General features: G+C 42.0%; 1 protein-coding gene across 12 annotated transcripts in view; it reads left to right on the top strand.

Annotated features, from left to right (window-relative positions):
• HTR1F (5-hydroxytryptamine receptor 1F) overlaps window positions 1–16,241 on the top strand; it is a 2,610,837-nt gene that overhangs the window by 585,943 nt on the left and 2,008,653 nt on the right. The gene's annotated exons all lie outside the window — the stretch shown is intronic.

Raw genomic sequence — 16,241 nt, 5'->3', positions numbered from 1 at the left:
AGGATGACAATATTAAAAGAATGTTTCCTCTAATCCCCTCCTCCTGTGTCATAACCGGCAAGGCTCCCCCTGGAGCTACAGCACTTTACTGAACAAAGCAGGAGTTATAAATATAATCACACTATTCAGAAAGCAGTGCCTGTATAGCTCTGAGTGAAAATGTCTTTCAATAACAATATGTTTCAGTTTTCATTAAAGCGCATCTTGTGAATGCAGACATTTTATTTACACAGACGGTGCGCTGGCAGCCATTTGACGTATGTCGGAATACCTGGCAAATGTTTGGTTACATTGCTGTGAGCATGATACATGTGCATGCTCTCACAAGGATATGCTTTCTACTGATTCTGCATATTTCAGTTTTGCTGTTTGAGTATATGAAATAGACTGAAGACTTGGAGGAAACACCAGGTACTGCTCTGCCCCCTTTATTAGTTGTTCTCTTTTACGTGCCAACATATTTTGTCTAGGTGCACCAGCCCGATTTGATTTACCCATACAACATAACAAGTTTGTATTATGATTTCTGACACTTTGTTATGTAAATGTATTGTTTTTATTGTATAGTATTTGTGAGAAATTGGGTTGTTGGTTGACTGGGGAGGGAACTGTGGTCAAGCAACAGCCACAATCCGTGGCCGGGTGAACCACAGAAAGTCACTAACTTAACCTGTGCTTAACTCTAGGTAGCTTGGCACCAAAAGCAGTCAGGCTTAACTTAGAGGAATTGTGTAAAGTATTTATGCAGCAAACAGTAATAAAGGGGAATCACAACACAAGAAAAACCCATACCATATTAGAATTTTTTTTTAACTTTTAAATAATTATTTGACCCAAATGACAAAAATCCAATCACTAGAACCAGAGTCATGAATTGTTTAACTTATTTAGGAAAAATGTAGCTCCAAAAAGATCAAAGCCCCAACCACAGACATCTATTCGTATGAGACCACAAAGTGGACAAATATGACTGACTGTGGTAGAGCACGAGTGGGATGCAAAAAGTAGATTGGTTACCTTTGTACTTAGTAGAATTTCAAGAAAAATGCTCTGAGAAGGTAAATTTCAGCAGGGCAAGGCTGCAGGCGGTGTCCGAGGAGGGACTGTCATTGCTGGGGAGCCTATATGATTGGACATAGCCACTTTTTGAAAGTTTAAAATCTATAGTAGGATGAGACAGGAGATTGTGGCAGAAGACAATTCCAGGAGGTCGAATTCCCCTTTGGCAGAGGACTGCTGAACAGGAATTGCTGCTGGCGAGAAGAACGTAGAAAGAGCAGGCATGAAGTCAGGCTGAACGGTGATGCACCTAGGACAGATCGACGAGCAAGTTGGTTCCGGTCTTCCCTTGGGCAGTTTTTAGCCTGAAATATTCTAAGTTCTAACTTTTGGATTTTAGCTATCTGGGCACCTTCAGCACACCAACCGAGTCCAGGACTGGTAGAACACTGCTTGTGGGCTCAAGACTCAGCCTGGCTGGGTCCAGGTGCAGGTTCATGATGGTGAGAGCCTTTTATGTCCCTGTGGCTCTGAACGGGATGCCACCAAACTAGCCCTAGGAGTCACTCTGTTAGTCCTGGGTTCAGGCGATGAAGCAAGGCTCAAACAGCAGGGCTGGTCTTTTAGGGTCCAACACAGGCTCCAGGAAGCAAATAAGCCCTTCCAGGTACAGAAGAGTGCACAGCAGGTCACAGCAGTAGGCAGTCCTATGAGAGTCCTTTCACAGGTCCAGAAAGCAAACTGAAGAGTGTGTCTGAAGACCGTTTTTTTATATCTGGTGCATCCTTTGAATTTGGGAAAAGTTTCTAGAGGTCTCTCCTTCAAGTGCTTAGAATTCCCTGACTTCTCTACCCTCGCTCCAAGCTGGCTGCAGAGACAGAGTGAAGGTGACAAGCCCTTTGTCTAAAGGCAAGGCACAGCATAATCAGTTGCAAATGAGGCTTTACCCAGCTTCTCCCTCCTATCCTGCCAGCAGATGGCCCCTTCAGTCACACATAATCCCTTTATTAGGCTAAGTGCAGGAAAATGTCCACTTTCTAAAAATTGCATTTTCAAAATTGTAATAAAAAATCAGACTTTACCATTAAATTGAATTTTTCATTACATTTTCTTAGATGCCAAATGCTTATATGTCTTCAATCAAATGTTAGCACTTATTAAATGTAATAAGGCTACCCAATGTTATCCTATGGGACAGATAGGCCACATAGTAGTAAAAACTAATTTAGGAATTTTTCCACTACCAGTATATGGAAAACATAAATGAACATGTCCATTCTTTAAATTACAATGCACCCTGCCCAATGGGCTACCTAGGGCCTACCTCAGGGTTTACACATTTGCAATAAAAGGGGTGTTTAAGGCTTGGCAAGGGCTTTATATTCCCAAGTCAAATTAATAGTTTAGAACTGCATTCAGGCTACAATAGCATGCCTGGGGCATGTTTAAGGAGCTACTTAAGTAGGTGGCACAATAAGTGCTGCAGGCCCGCTAGTAGCATTTCATTTCATTTACATTTCAGATATATATGATATACCACTCTACAAGGGACTTATAAGAAAACCTTACATACCACTCAGGTGTGAACCAAATTTACCAAGTTTAGGGGAGAGAGCAGTAGCACTTTAGCACTGGTTAGCAGTAATGCAGAGAATCCTAAGGCCAAAAAACGGAATTTAGCAAAGTAGAAGGTAGAAGGCTAAAAGTAATGGGTGACCCTGCAAAGAGTGAGAGCTCCAACAGTATTGTTTTTAATATATTTGTTCTTGTTCAGTACCGTTTGTATTGTATTTTGTCTTTTGTGTGTTGAATTCCATTGTTTTAACTGTTCTCTGCTGGCAAGCTGGCACTTCAGTATGTCAAGAGGAGGCATTTGCCTTAAAATCACTCCTAGGAGGGTGAGAAGTAATTATATAAGGCCAGGACCAAATACTTTTTAATCAGTGTTTGGGGAGCCTAATGCAGGCAAGTTCCTATTTTGCCTGAAGTTATGAAATTCCACAGACTCTATCTGTATGTCCTTGGAAAGTGGAAAACCCCTCTTTCAACTTTCACATGAGTTTTCAAAGACTTTAATTGAGATAGAAAAGTCCTAAATCCCCTATTGAATCATGTTTCTAGATTCTGGAAAGGATAAGCTGGTCCCAGTTAGCGAGTCAGAGAACATGGTTATAGCAGCATAGTGAGGCAATCGGAATATGGGATGCCCTCCTCTACTTGCTACAGCTTATTGTCAAATATCAAAGCATATAGGCAGAGACAGTGGCAGAAAAAATGCAGGTGGGTAAGTGGAGTAAGACTGGCAGATTTCAGTGACTGAGGGTACTTGCCGTGAGAAGTGAGAACAGAAGGATGGTCGTGTCTGATTTGTGGGAAGTTAAAGGAAATCCTGGAAAAGGGGCCATTGTGCTTAGAATTTTGGGGAGGTTGGATGAGCTATTCGTATGGGGGCAAATAATGGTATTAAAAAAAGTCATCTGTTTGTGTAATAGGTAAAACTCACATGATATCCATAAAAAAATGTCACCAAATAAAACTAAGAGACTTAAGATGAAAAAACACATTTCAATCTTCTTTGGTGCTGCAATGTCCAATCAAGCTAACATGTTCAGTATTTCCAAAAAGCTGTTTAAGAGGCTTGGACAGCTCTTTGGCTCCCAGAAATGCCATTGAGGTATAGCGAGGTGATGTGGCATCTTTAAATTGGATAGGGACTGTCACCTCCTCTCCACATCCAGTTTTAAATACCTTCACATAAAAAGTTTGCAAAGAAGAGTGACATTAGTAAAACAAAGGACCCACCCTGTGGGTGAACCTCTGTCTGGAGGGCAAGGCCATTCTCAATGTATGCCTCTCTAAACTGGCCCTGATGGACACCCAGGCACCCTGAAAGTGTCTGAAGGCCTTGGGTGATTGAACGGTGTAAGCAGGGAGAGTAGTTTGCTTCAAAGCTTTTTGGTCGGTTCAGGACCCTACATCCAAGCGGCTGCCAGGAAGGTAGCAACAGTAGGACCAGAGGATGTTACAAGACAAAGGAACTCCTCAGAAAATTACCACCTAAGCTTTGGAGCCCAGAAGGTCCCTCAGGAGCACGTCGGTGGTTGGAATGTGACACCATGAGCATAATAAAGGAATAAAGGAAACCCTATGTAATTTGGCCCATCAGACTATGGGGCATAGACATTTCAAGTGACCACTCATCTGCACTAATTTTTCCAGGTGGGTCCCTGCGGTCTTTGGGGCTGCCAGGCTAAAATAATCCCAACCCTGACTAGCTGTTTTTGAATTAGCCCCAGGGAGCATCTGAGGTATTGTGTCCCCTCCCCCAGAAGGCACCAGCTCGCACAAGTCTGAAATTGCCCATAGGTGTTGGATAACTGAAAAGCAAGTGACACATCCACCCACTGGGGAGTTGTTGAACCTGCCTCAAGGTGCCATGTAAGTGGGGTCCTTCAGGTCCCTGGTGTGCTGTCACACTACCTCCACAGCTCTCATGCCTCACAATAAAAGAGTGAGAGACAACCTGTCTGGCCACATAGATGAGTGCTTGGCCCAAGGAGAGAGAAGGATACCATGAGTCTCCACCCCAGTATGACTCTTAAATGTGCATGCGCAATTACATATGGTTGAACACCATCACTGTATGTTACATCAGTGGGTACACTCTCAATCAAAAAGTAAAGACAAAAAGTTGAAGGCCACATCAGAGGGTAGGCCCTCACAGTGGAGTAGCTCCTCATAAGGCCATTGGGGCTTATCACAAATGTTCCTATCTCTTGGATGTACAGTGCCAGAAAAAGAAGAGCACATAGAAAGCATCACATCTTGTAGAGACCATCCAGATGAAGTGGTATGCATCTCACAACCCTCTGCCTTTAATAAAAAAGCAACAACCTAAGACACCCGAAGTGTATCATTACTGGCGCCCAGGACCAGTTAAGGATTGAATCCAGTGTTTCTAGAGCTGACATGATAGTGTGCTCTAGCACTGCATGGGATGCATTGTGCCTATAAGAGGTTTTTGTGCAAACTTTTTAACAGTTTTTCATTCAAATGTTCACTGTTTTACAATGCTCACCAATGGAACAGTGCCAAATCCCATGGATATGGGTTTGCAGTAATCAAAATAGTAACAGTTAAAATATTGTGAAACAGGAAATTGGTATGAATGAGCATTCCTTATTACTGAGAAAGCAGTGAACTTGACAGCATTTCTGAAAGGCCCTACACCACCGTGGATAACCATGAATTTAAGGTTCTTTTTTCCTGCAACTCTCCTAAATTCATGAAATATGTTATAATGTTTTTCAAATACATTACTAGACATGTGCTTTTTTTTCTCCAAATGTGACAAATCAAAATGCCTAAATGTAAACAGACATATTTAACATTCACTGCCCCAGGTGCAGCTGTGGAAATTACAAACTGCGGTATAATTTAACAGAAAATAGGCATTAAACATTATTTATATTGATTATGTATCATATTCAAATGTTTTTCTGTCTGATACATTTAGAAACATGATTTAAAGAGTTTTTACACTTGGCTTATCAATTTTAATTGTGGTTGTTTCATCACATTTTTTTTCTCTAGACAAAACTAATGACCTTGTTACTTACCGGTAATCTTCACTACCCCAGTTAAGGTTCCTCCTTGTCACAGTCCTCACAAACTGAGGGTTATGATCCTCCAAACATAGATAGAACGCTAGTCCAATTTCGAGTGTTATTATTCTTTTTTTTATATAAGTGCCTCCTCCCCTTACCTACTCCTGTAATGTTACCAAGCAAAGGCACAAAAGCAGCCACGAAGGGAGAGAAGAGGACTTGGATGAAGAGGACCCCTAATTGGGTAATGATGACCTGTAGGTAACAAGGTCATTACTCCCTCATGGTGTCCTCCTCATCCCAGTCCTTACAAACTGTACATATAACAAGCACAAAAAAGACCACAAAGCACACATAGTGTAAATGCAGAATAGGTATTTATTTAAACCAAAGCAAACATCACCTTGTAGCTTTCGCCAAAACATGTGACCCAAATTTGCCATTCAATTCAACACCAACAGAAACATGGTAACAATAAAGAAAACTACAGGGGAAAGACCAAGCAGTCACCCTGCAGATCTCCAAGAGGGACACACTCCCAGCCTCAGCCCATGAGGAAGAAACCTTCAGAGTAGACCTACCCCGGACATCAAAAGGCAAAGCCTCCCTGACAACCTCATAGGCATGGGCAATGACCTGACAGACCCAGTGACTAAGAGTCTGAGTGGAGACCTTCTTACCTTCAGCAAGGACCTGTAAGCAATGAAAAAAGAGTTGGACACCCTAAATGGTCTTGTTCACTTCAGATAAATCAGAAGGGCCCATCTGACATCAAGGTCGGAAGGGAGCACAAAGGAAGCATTCAAAAAAATGAAAAAATGATCTCCTGAGCCAAATGAAAGGCAGAAGCCACTATAGGAATGAACTTAGGGTTCGGGCGAAGCACCACACAGTAAGGAAATAACTTCAAATAAGGAAGAACCACCTTGAGAGACCCAAGCTCACAAAGACATCTAGCAAAGGTAATGCACATCAAGACCTTAGTTGATAACCACACCAGCTCCATCTCCTGCAAAGATTCAAACAAAGCAACCTACAACCCCCTGAGAACAAGAGCCAGGTCCCAGGGAGGAATATTCTTCCAAACAGGGGATGCAGCAGTCGGAAAAATCTGAAGCAACCGGAAACCGAAAACCAAATGAGAAATAGTAGAAAAATTGTCAGAAAAGGACTGGAATGTCTTAATCGCAGCTCAGTGAGCAGAATGGGTAGTAGGAGTCAGGCCCTAAAGAAACTCATCACACAAAATTTGAAAAGAGTCAATGATCCCAGGAACCTCAGACCGGGCCAAACACCACTTAGAAAATAAGTCCAGTGTTTCTTACAGGATTTAATGGTAGACTACCTACAAGATGAATGAATCTCCAAAGCCAACTGAGATGAACAACCAGAGACTTCAACCCTATGTGCTCCAGTGCAAAGCTGTCTGATTCAACCTGAAGAGGAGAGGGCGTGCAGGGGAGATAGAGGACACCATTCTGGGACTGAGCCAGAAGGAGAGGAAACGAATGACGTCTGGGCCAATAAGGGACAATGAGGATCACCTGAAACTTCTTCCTGTGCAAGTGTGCCCTTGCCAATTGATTGTCGGTTCAGTCACTAGATTGTTTCCCATAAGCTGTCCTGGAACACCACCAATGCTTCCCGGACAGCCCTAAGTTCCATCCACTTCGAGGATTGCTGACTCTCCCACGTGGACCATGGGGCACTCAGCTCCTGGAGGCCCAACATTGTCCCCAGCCTCACATGCAGGCACCTGTAGTCACTAGAACAGGAGTTGACAGCTAGAAAAGAACCCCTTTCAACAGACTAGCCCAATCGAGCCACCATGACAGACTCTGCACAAACTGATCTGACATGAGAATCAACACATCGTAGTTCTGTGAGGCAGGGATCCCAATTGCAGATGATGTGTTCCCAAATGGTTTTAAATTAAAACATGCCCATGGGAACACTGCTGTTGAGGCCACCAAGAAACCTTGCACCAACAACCAACACCTTTCAGAATTGTTTGACTGTGTCAACAAAGTCTGTACTCCTCCTACTGGAAGGAGAGCAGCCTATCCTCCAGGAGAAAAGTTGAACCTACATGAGTGCGCATACAAGCACCATTGAAAGTTTGTTCCTGAGAGGGTGTGAAATATGACTTGGACACATTCACCTGAAGACTGAAACCCTGCCGAGTGGAGAGGATCAGCGCCATATCTTGACTTGTCTTGTAAAAAACGGAGTGGACCTCAACCAGTCATCAAGATAAGGATACAAAACAATACCTTGCAAATGCAAAAAAGCAACAAGGGGCACAAATACCTTAATGAAGACACAGGGAGACATGGCCAGACCAAATGTCAGAACTTGAAACTGCTAATGAAGATTCTATACTTGCTAACTCCCCACATGAACAGGACCAATAAAATACCCATCCTGTAGATCCAGAGACACCAAGAAATCCCATTTTATGAGCAGGGGACTTATGGCCTGTAGAGACAGAATCCAAAAGTGTTACAACATAAAAAAGGTGTTCAGTGCCTTGAGGTGGAGGATTGGATGAAGTGACCCTTCTGGCTTTGGAACCAGAAATAGAATGAAGTAAAACCCCAAATCCTCCTGTCTGACTGGAACCAAAACTATCTCCCCCTTGAGAAGCAGAAACTGGACCCCAACCAGAGCCACCAAAGCTTGACAGGGTCTTTTGGAGAAGGAGTAGGTCTGAAATGGGATAGTGGAGTGAGTCCGTTGGATGGAATCTGATAACCATGTTCATCTATTAAAAGGACCCAAGAATCCTTCAGCCTCTTTTTTCCCCTGAGGTACAACCATCAGAAGTTGACTTCCCACAATCATAAAGTCACTTTGGTTGCTGCAGGACCTCTACCACGCGGGAGAAAGAAGGTCGGGATTTTCTGTAAAAAGCGACCCCCTAACCATGGGTCCGCTGCCAAAAGGGACATCTCTGTGCTGACTGAAATGCAGGCTGCTTGAACCCAAACCGTTTTCTATCATGAACTTGTTTAAAAGGCCTCAGGGTCTTCTTCTCTTCTGCCTCCTTCTCCACCAAATCATTCAGCTCAGGGACGAACAGCTTAGGACCCAAAAAATAAAGTTTATGAATGATAGATCTCTGGGACACTCCCAATTTCCTTGACTGCTACCACAGGGACCCTCGGACAGAAATGGATGCTCCAGATGCTGCTGTTGAAGCCTAAAGACTATCAAAAACGGACTCAGATAAGAACTGAGACAGCATCTCCATATTAGACAGAAAAGCTATGGGATCGTTCTGGGCTTAAAATCAGTTATATTGTGCTTGGATGTGCTTGGATGTCCTTAAGAAATGCCTGCACAGCATAAACAGCATACATGTTCGCCTGAATACCATAGCTAGATCCAGCATACACCCTTTTTAAAGCAGACTAAACCCTCTTATCCACTGGATCAGATAGGATAGCATCCTCTGAAGCCAAGGATTACAAAGAAGACACGGGGCCAGAATAGTATTCACCTTTGGTGCATGAGGGAACTGCTCATCAAACCACTCCAACAAGTACCATTTGCAAAGGAAACGGGGGACAGCAAGCTTATCAATGTTTTTTCATTCCTTCTGCAGCAAAGTCTCAATCACATCAAGAAGGGGCAGCATAGCCTTGGACACAGTGTTAATTTGGGCCAGAAAGTTCTCTTCCACCACATGGGGAGGAGCAAACCCCAAAATGTCTCTAACTTGGGCCAAAACCTCCTTGAGCTGGTCACCCTGAATGCATCTGCCTTTCGCCTCATCAGGTTCATCAGTATCATCATCCAAACGAGAACAGTTAGGAGGAATGTCCCTCTCTTTTATAGCAGTGTAACCGCACCCTTAATTAGGGCCTGTAAATTGCCCATTGAAATTTGGAGGAGATACTCAGTATTCCCCTGAGCAGGAACATGATTGAGCTTGTCCATAATCACAAGGTTTGACAGGCACAAGCACCAGGAAGCAGCAACGTGCTAGAGCAGCATTCTGCTTTGTGTTATCTATGGTAACCAGGCAACCATAATCTCATCACATGAGAGCAAGGCATGGAAAACCAATGCAGCCATCCCCCATGCACCGTGCAATCAGGTACGCATGGTGGGGGCTCAGGAAGCCTCACGTGTGGCTCTTGAATGGCACTGCGCCATAAAATTGCTCCCTGCCCCATCTCAGCACATGGGCAGGGAGCACAAACCACAACAGGTGCACAACACACTCCACCTGCTACAGTGAGGCAGAAGGTAGCAGTCATACAAAGAAGCACAGGAGCCTTTAAGGAAACTGTAGCTAACAGCTGCATAAGTAAGTAAAGCAAAACATGCACACACTTACCCAAACCACTCGAGGCCAGCATGCAAGGGACAATAACAGAAGGAGATGAGGAAGAAGGAGCTTAAATAAAAAATAATAATAATAGAAATAGGACTTGTGTGCTATGGCTGTTGCAAGGGGTATACCCCTCAGTTTTAAGGACTGGGACGAGGAGGTAACCATGGGGGCTATTATACTCTGTATCCTACAAGTCCCCCTGGTTGTTACTTCGAGAACATATTTGAATGCAGTAAAGTTCCAAATAGTAATGATTCTGCAGCGTGCTAGATTAAAGAGCCTTTGTTTCCACACAACAGCTCTGCAGTTAAAAACCTCAAGCATGGCAAGGTTGAAGGCTGTGCTCTCAAAGCTGGATAACAATTAGTTAGGGTCTAACTTTTTGATATGAAAAGCCCAGAGAGAGAGAAATTCTAATTTTGCAGCCACTGAAATACTGCTGCCGGGTGGATACTTTTCATACTTTTTCCCGGTCAAGATGTTGCCAAACTGGCTACAGAGTACTCAGTGGCCACAAGTCTTCTCTCCCACATGACTCCCTTTACATTTAGCTATGACTAGGCAGGCCTCTCCCTGCTCCCTCTCAAGTTAATAAAGTTCCTGATCCTTTTAAAGAAATTCTTTGCATCAATACAAAATGGAAGTTAAGGGTGTTAAGTATGTTTCCTTCTTATCAAAAAATGTTAATTCCAGGAAAAAGCCATTTATATAATTGTAAATGAGCTTCCATATCTCCTTATACTTTTTGATATTTTTGACCAATTAGTTCATTACTTCATACGTAAAATGTAAACTATTTTTAGCACCATTTCAGTGTACAATACAGTGACACATCTGACATATCACATTCAGATACCTTTACATCTTCATCACCCATTTTTCTGTCCTGGGTCTAATTTTCACTCTACAACCTCTGGACCACTATCATTCAGAGCCTCCACCTGGCCCTCTCCCTGTCAAATGTCTTACCCCTCTCAGGGACTCTCTGGGCCCCTTTAGTTCTTGATGTTTATAATAATTTTCTTTTCCTCCGTTTAGGTCCCTGATAATTCTAAAAGAGCTAATTATTTATATTTTGAAAAAGCAGATCCTTTTTCACTATCTAATTACGGACCCATCAGTCCTCTGGCACCAGCTGCCAAAATGTTGGAATCTTGTTTCTAAGCAACTCTGACACTACCTGAAATCGCATAATATCCACGATATCCTTCATAAATCACAGGTTTTCGTCCCAGCTATAACACAGAGCTAACCATGCTGTTGTTAACAATATGTTAACAATATTTTGTAGTGTGCTGATTCATTTGCAATTGTCATTGACATTTGATACAGTGAACCACCGACTTCTCAATAACCCACTCACAACTGTCGGTCTCCAAGTTAAAGTAACTGAATTGTTTATATCAGTCCTATCAAGTTGATCTCAACAGGTCTCTCTTGCTCAGTATCATTCCTCTTGAACAAGTGGGATCTCAAAGAATTGCATTACTCTCCTTACTTGTTTCTTCTGGTTGTACATATGAAACTGTTAGCCCCATTAATTTGCACTTTTAGCATTAAAATCTCTACTTATGCAGACAACACCAACCTTTTCATTGGATGGAGCTGTCCTCTCAATTACATCTCTTCACTGCAAGCCTGGCAAAACCGAAATGATGATAACTGGTGGCAATCAAAATCATTGCCCTCCATCTTTCTTGTCCCTTGAGTTTGGTCCTTGCCCTCCGATGCCCCCAGGTATAAAGCTTGGTAGTCAATAATGATGTTTTGTTACAAGTGGAGTTAGTCTTATCATACACATACCATTTAAGTCATCTTCACATCCTTGCTCCCCTACTCCCACTAGATTGTAAACAGCTTTGGTAATCAGGTTTCACTGAGGCCAGGTTAAACTTCTGCAACAGCTTGTTATTAGGCTTGAAAAAAATAACTTTTTCCAAACTCCTAGCTATTCAGAGCTAGGCAGCCAGGATGGTGGCAGGAGTCCAAAGGCATTTTTACGCCTCTCTGATCCTCCAATGAATTACATTAGCTACCGCAAATAACGGCTTGTTATTGAAACCCTGGAATTGTACACCTTTTTTTGTGAAGGAATACTTCTGATTTATTTCATGCAGCTGCTCTAAATATATGCCAAAAAGTTCAGTTTTCTTAACCATTGTTCAATAACTGGTGAACATTTTCCACACAAGCACCCAACATCTGAAATTAATTCCTTCACAATATAACTACCAATCATTTACAATTCTCAAAATATGTTTTTATCCTCTCTGTAGCTCCTGTTTACTGGCATTGTCAGCACCAACAGACTAAATGGGTGATAGTTAATATAAAATTATATAAAATATATTGGCAGAGCTGTGCTGAAGTATGTGTGGTGATTGGGAGTGTTAGTGACAATAAGGATATCTCTTTCCAACATTCAAATAAACATGGGCAAGAGGAATGGCCATAGTCATTTACTCCAACTCATACATCTATTAGTATATGTATTATAGGGCCAGATGTAGCAAAGGGTTTTACCCATTCTGTCCTTTTGGGAAAATGTGTACGCACATGTGGCCCTTAAACACCAAGACAAATGTGTACATTGTAAATGGGTAAGCATATGTTTTTCATGATGCTCAGTATGTAAACATTTTTATCTAATGTTGGTCGGGCCTTAGGGAGTTTCTTCATTGGAATCTAAACTCTAGCAAGAAGGGCTTCCTGCTGAGTTTTCTGCATCTGACGAATGTAGGAAATCAATCACCGTGGCAAAATAAAGAGTACATTAATGAAAGAGACAAAGGGACTGATTTAGAGTTTGGCAGAGGGGACTCCACTGTCACACACATGATGGATATCTCATCCACCATATTTTGATCCTATAATAACCCATAGAGATGTATTACAGCAGACAAGATATCCGCCATGTTTGTAATGGAGCCCTGAATCCAGACTGAGACAGATTCACTAACTTTTCACGCAACGCTGGGCAGCACACAAAATTGCTGTTCTGTGTTGCGTGAAAAGGAGAGAGAGCAGAACAGCAGCATTAAGCTGATGCACTTAAGTCTGCCATTCACCAATGTCCCCACCTTTGCATCATAGTGCAAGGGTATTTGCATGATGTCAAGTATAGGTTTTGTACTGGAAGAGGACCCTTCCAGTGCAAAAAATATTATTTTCCTTAGTTGAAGTCTTCTCTCACTTTGTAAGTGTGCTGTACAGTACTGAGCAGTAAGTTGGAAAATTGTGGTGACTTGAAAGTTGCTCCTCTGTTACAACTGCCTTGCGGAGGTCTAATATTTTGATCAAAATACCTCTATATCAATGTTAGTTGATAGAAATTTACATAAAAACCATTTGGTTGTTACGTGCGAATACCCATGCACCCCTCATGGTACATTACTGTGAAAGCCAAACCCCAATATCTTTTTGTACCCCACTATTTCCCGCACCCTAAAATTTACCTTCAGTGGCTCGGCTCCTGCACCCATGATCTTGCAATAAAAGTTACACCCTCCCTGACATCAAGCCCGCAAATCAGCTTAGCAGTAATAAATAGTGACTGGGAGCACTCAATAACTGAGTTCCCAATTGTCAAAATTATAACACTAACTCATTTGTATGGCTGAGGAAATCATTCTTTAGCTTCCACCACAACAATACAATCTGCAGATGTAGAATGCAATATGAAACATTTTCCAACAAAGACTCATACACCAGTATGCTAGCAAGACAGCATCCGAACTTCCAATGGAAGGACCTACAGATTGTTACATTAAGATTGTGAAGCAAGTTCCATTCCCAATACATACTCTCTAAAGAAAAATAACCAATTGAGTCACAGTGTCCTATGCACCTCGAAAACAGTGGGGAAAGAAGGCACTCAGGGGATTATTGAATGTTTGTGGTAATGAACAGGAGCAAGATGATCAGAACACCAAAATTTCATCCATTTTAATCAAATAGTGCCTTGCAAATGTATGGCATAGTTAAACTACATTCATAAACACACTTCTAAACCACTAATTACAATTGTTTCATGTACAACATTAATAATTAATCAGTTATGACTATATTATTGATAGAAATCATTAAAATTCAAAAGTAATTTGTCACCCAAAATTTCACTTTCAAGACGAGATAACAACCTCTAATTCTGATTATTTTTTACTTATTACTTAAAAGCCCCCAGGGCTCATCCTTCAACCCCACGCTCTTCAACACATATGTGACCCCACTGGCCAACATAGTCAGATCCCACGGTCTCAACATAATTTCCTACGCAGACGGCACCCAAGTCATCCTCTCACTCCCCGATGGCCCCTCCACCACTAGAACCAACTTCGACAGATTCATGACAAGTGTCGCTGACTGGACGAAGAACAAATGACTGCAGCTGAACACAGACAAGACAGAAGTACTGATCTTTGGCAACAGCAGCAACACATGGAATGACTCCTGGTAGCCATCAGACCTAGGACCCCACCCACTCCCTCCGACCACACCACAAACATCAGAATCATCATTGACAACAAGCTCACCATGAAATCACATATCATTGCCATCTCCTCCTCCTGCTTCCTCACTTTGTGCATGCTATGTAAGATCTTCAAGTGCCTACCCCTACACATGAGACGCATCTTGACACAGGCCCTCATCGCCAGCCGACCGGACTGCAGCAACACCTTCTACATAGGAATCACCGCACACCTCCTACTTGAGACCATACAGAATGCTGCAGCCAGCCTCATCCTTAGCTTTCCCTGATGAAGCCACAACAAACCCCACCTCAGGCAACTCCACTGGCTCTCAATACAGAAGAGATGCCAATTCAAGCTGCTGAACCATGCACACAAGGTTCTACACAGCCAAGGACCCACGTACATTAATCACCCTCTGATCTTCCACCAACCATCGAGAAGACTACGCTCTGTCTTCCTTTCACTTGCCCATACTCCATGCATCTACCAAAGCAGAAGTGGAGGATGCTCCTTCTCTCACATCCCAGCAAAAACCTGCAACTTCCTCTCCACGCATCTCCGAACCATCACCTCACTTCCAGAATTCCGAATGGCCCTCAAGACCTGGCTGTTCGAATAAGCCTCGGTACCTGCAAGCCCCTGGATACCATATCAGGTGATTAGCCGTGCTTTATTAATTAAGATTGATTGATTGATTAGTAAAGTGTATCAATTTGCCATCAATTTGTAGACATCATCATCATCGTTACTTGTTTTCAAGAATTTTCAATCTTCAACTGGTTCTAGACATGATCCTAAAGACACACCAATGCAATTTGCACTGTTTTTTTTCTTTTCTTCAACCTATTTTTACATTAACTGTGTTTATATATCTCTTAATCATACACTCCAAAACATTTAGCACAAGAAACAGAACAACTGCACAAACCATCATGATTAATATGGAAGTTAGTATAGCCTGACAAGCATTTCCACCTAAATTTCAAGCAATTCACCAATCTTACCAAAACTCTTCTCTAGGTCACTAAACCATAAATCTACAGTTGTCCATAAGGCAGGTTCTTCAAAAGCATTAATCTCATACGAAAGATTAATTACATTAGTTATAAAGGATCAAGATCTCTATTGTTGAGTATGAATGTTTAACACCTCTTGACTTTTATTACCTTACAGACACCTCCCTCTTTCGCCAGGAGAATATGTAATGCAAGTCGATTTAGCTTCAACATAGCCCCAATAGCGACCATTTCTACATTAACTATATTGAAATACGCTGCTCCATCTACTACAAGCCTATTTACAACTGTAGACAAATACCTAATTTTCACATCATTCATTGCCACCTCTACAAAAGTAATAATATCACATAAGATATCTAAGAATATATTGACAAGAACTACATCTCACTCTAGTCAAACTATGTTCATTATCTAATTAATTCATATGTTGCACTGTAGAAAACACTAAGCTAAATTGTATGAACCAACCCAAAGTATCTGCAAAAGGAAAAAAACTGTTTTCCCACAGACATAATAAATTGTCCCATCAAAAAGGCTTCTCCACCAGCAAATACTCTCCACTAGCTTCTATCACACACACACTCTTTTACAAACTCTAGCTTGCCTCCCTTTAAAGAACTATGCCTTACTATACACAACTCACCTTTTCTTTCTATTCTCAGTCTAGGATGTAAACCTGACAATATAAATCCCTCTTCTTCTCTCATTTGCTCTAATACAACCTTCTATTCGCCCCAGTTCCTCACAACATTTACACCTCACTAATTGTATTCTTTAATAAAAGGATGCTCTTCACTGCTGA

The sequence above is a fragment of the Pleurodeles waltl genome, chromosome 8 (genome assembly GCF_031143425.1).
Source record: "Pleurodeles waltl isolate 20211129_DDA chromosome 8, aPleWal1.hap1.20221129, whole genome shotgun sequence".
NCBI classification, from domain to species: Eukaryota; Metazoa; Chordata; class Amphibia; order Caudata; family Salamandridae; genus Pleurodeles; species Pleurodeles waltl.
Note: the sequence above shows the minus strand (reverse complement) of the source record. Positions and strands in the feature narration are given on the sequence as shown.